This window comes from Trichechus manatus, unplaced genomic scaffold (assembly GCF_000243295.1).
Source record: "Trichechus manatus latirostris isolate Lorelei unplaced genomic scaffold, TriManLat1.0 scaffold00003, whole genome shotgun sequence".
NCBI classification, from domain to species: Eukaryota; Metazoa; Chordata; class Mammalia; order Sirenia; family Trichechidae; genus Trichechus; species Trichechus manatus.
In genome coordinates, this window is record NW_004443939.1 from 31606030 (window position 1) to 31607987 (window position 1958).

The 1958-nt window shown below is 41.1% G+C and overlaps 1 non-coding gene across 1 annotated transcript; it reads right to left on the bottom strand.

Annotated features, from left to right (window-relative positions):
- Nucleotides 1-280: 280 nt before the first annotated feature.
- On the bottom strand, nt 281-404 carry LOC111820624 (small nucleolar RNA SNORA70). Its single transcript, XR_002824155.1, has one exon. It is a non-coding gene; the product is annotated as a small nucleolar RNA SNORA70 (small nucleolar RNA).
- Between the last annotated feature and the right edge of the window lie 1554 nt (nt 405-1958).

Sequence of the window (1958 nt, forward strand, 5' to 3'; positions counted from 1 at the left end):
ACCATGTCTTCAAATTTATCAGCATTAAACTTGGTAAAGCCCCACTTCTTGGAGATGTGGATCTTCTGGTGCCCAGGGAACTTGAACTTGGCCCTGCGTAGGGCCTTGATCACATACTCCTTGTTTTGGAGCTTAGTGCAGATGGACATGATGACCTGGCCAATGTGGACCCTGGCCACTGTACCCTGGGGTTTTCCAAAGGCACCTCGCATACCTGTCTGGAGCCTAGAACAGGGACAGCAGAGATTAGCAAGGTCAGGGACATGAAAGAGCAGGAAAAGGCTGTCTCCAAGGTCCCTTAGGGCAACCCATGCGTGCGACAGGTTACATACACTACCGAGGAAGCTGCTGTTTGCACACTGACCCCCACGAGGAAGGAGGACAGTCAGCTTAATTAGCTGCAGAGTCTGTTTGCACTATCTTAACCATAGTTTAATTCCATGCTTTCTAAGATTCTTTTCTTCCTTTGCTTTTACCTTCCTTATTGCTACAAAAGTTTAGAAAATATATTTCTGTGAACATTCTTTTTTTTATCCTTACGTTGTCCCTAGCAATTTAACAAGTGACCCTATCACCTTTGTATCAATGAAAAAATTAAGGCGGAGTGAAGATAAGTCCTACCTGGCAGTAGCATTAGAGTCAAAACCATATTCCAGGTTCTTTGACTCCTAGCATAATAGTCCCTCCATTTGGCTGTGAGCCTTGTGCATCTTGCTTGTTAATCAGGAAATTCTATTACTCTAAGAGTTTAAGATGATAAAAGGTTTTAGAAAAACAAAGGAAAAGAATCTTTGGAAAAAGTCTCTAAATATGTGTCATTTAAGCCCCTTCATCTTCAAGAAAGATACAGTGGAGCAGTTGTTCTCAGTCAGTAATATGATTTTCAAAGACTAGGTAATCAACTGTGTGGTCAAAACCTTTGAAAATTTTACCTTACACAGCCTATACGCAGTAATTAACTTCACTGATCTGCTTAACTCATCCCAAAATTATCTAGTATGCTGATTATTCATAGGTTGATCATACATCCTAGTTTTCCTGGGATAGTCCAAATTTACACCCATTGCCTGGCATAATTAATAATAACACCTTTCACTTGAAAAGTGCCGTGGTTTCAACAATAAATTACATGGTTAACTCTGGTTATTCACCATATTCTAATCAAATGGGTAAAAACAACATGTTGTGCCCCCCTCAGCCCTCTTCTCTGCAAATCTTCTCATAGTCTGTATATCATTTTGAATATCAACCAGATAAGTAAGATTTAATTGTGATAGTGTACAGAAGAAAAAAGTGCCCAGCAATATAATCTGCCTAAATTTTCTTGAAGTATTGGTGGTAAAATTACTTCTATGTCATTTGGTAATAGTACACTGGTGCAATTCTTCTTAAACAAGCACTGCAATTTGGTCGTTTTGTCAAGTTCGGTCTGATTGATTGCAGGAGGGCATGAATAGGTGGTAAGCACTGCTGCCATTTGGTCTTGCTGTTAAATGTCCATTTGTAGGATCCAGGCATTTGTCGGTTGTACTAATCACTGAAGTCGTTTGTTGATGTTAGCTGCAGTGGAATTGACCCTCCGACTCAAGGTGACACCATGCACAAATGAACAAAATGCTACTTAGTCCTATGCCATTCCCATTGTCAGTTGCAGATCAGACTGTTGCGATCCATAGAGTTTTCATTAGCTGATTTTTGGAAGTAGGTCATCAGGCCTTTCTTCCTAGTCTGTTTTACTCCAGAAGCTCCCTGAAACTTGTTCAGCATCATAGAAACAGGCAAGCCTCCACTGCCAGATGGATAGTTGCTGTGTGTGAGGTGCATTGGCCAGGAATCAAACCCCGGGTCTCCCACATGGCAGGGGAGAATTCTACCACTGAACCACCAATGCCCCCAAGTCAAGTTTAGAAGCATGATAATGGCAGGGATTATGCCTTTATTATTCTCATAGTACTTCA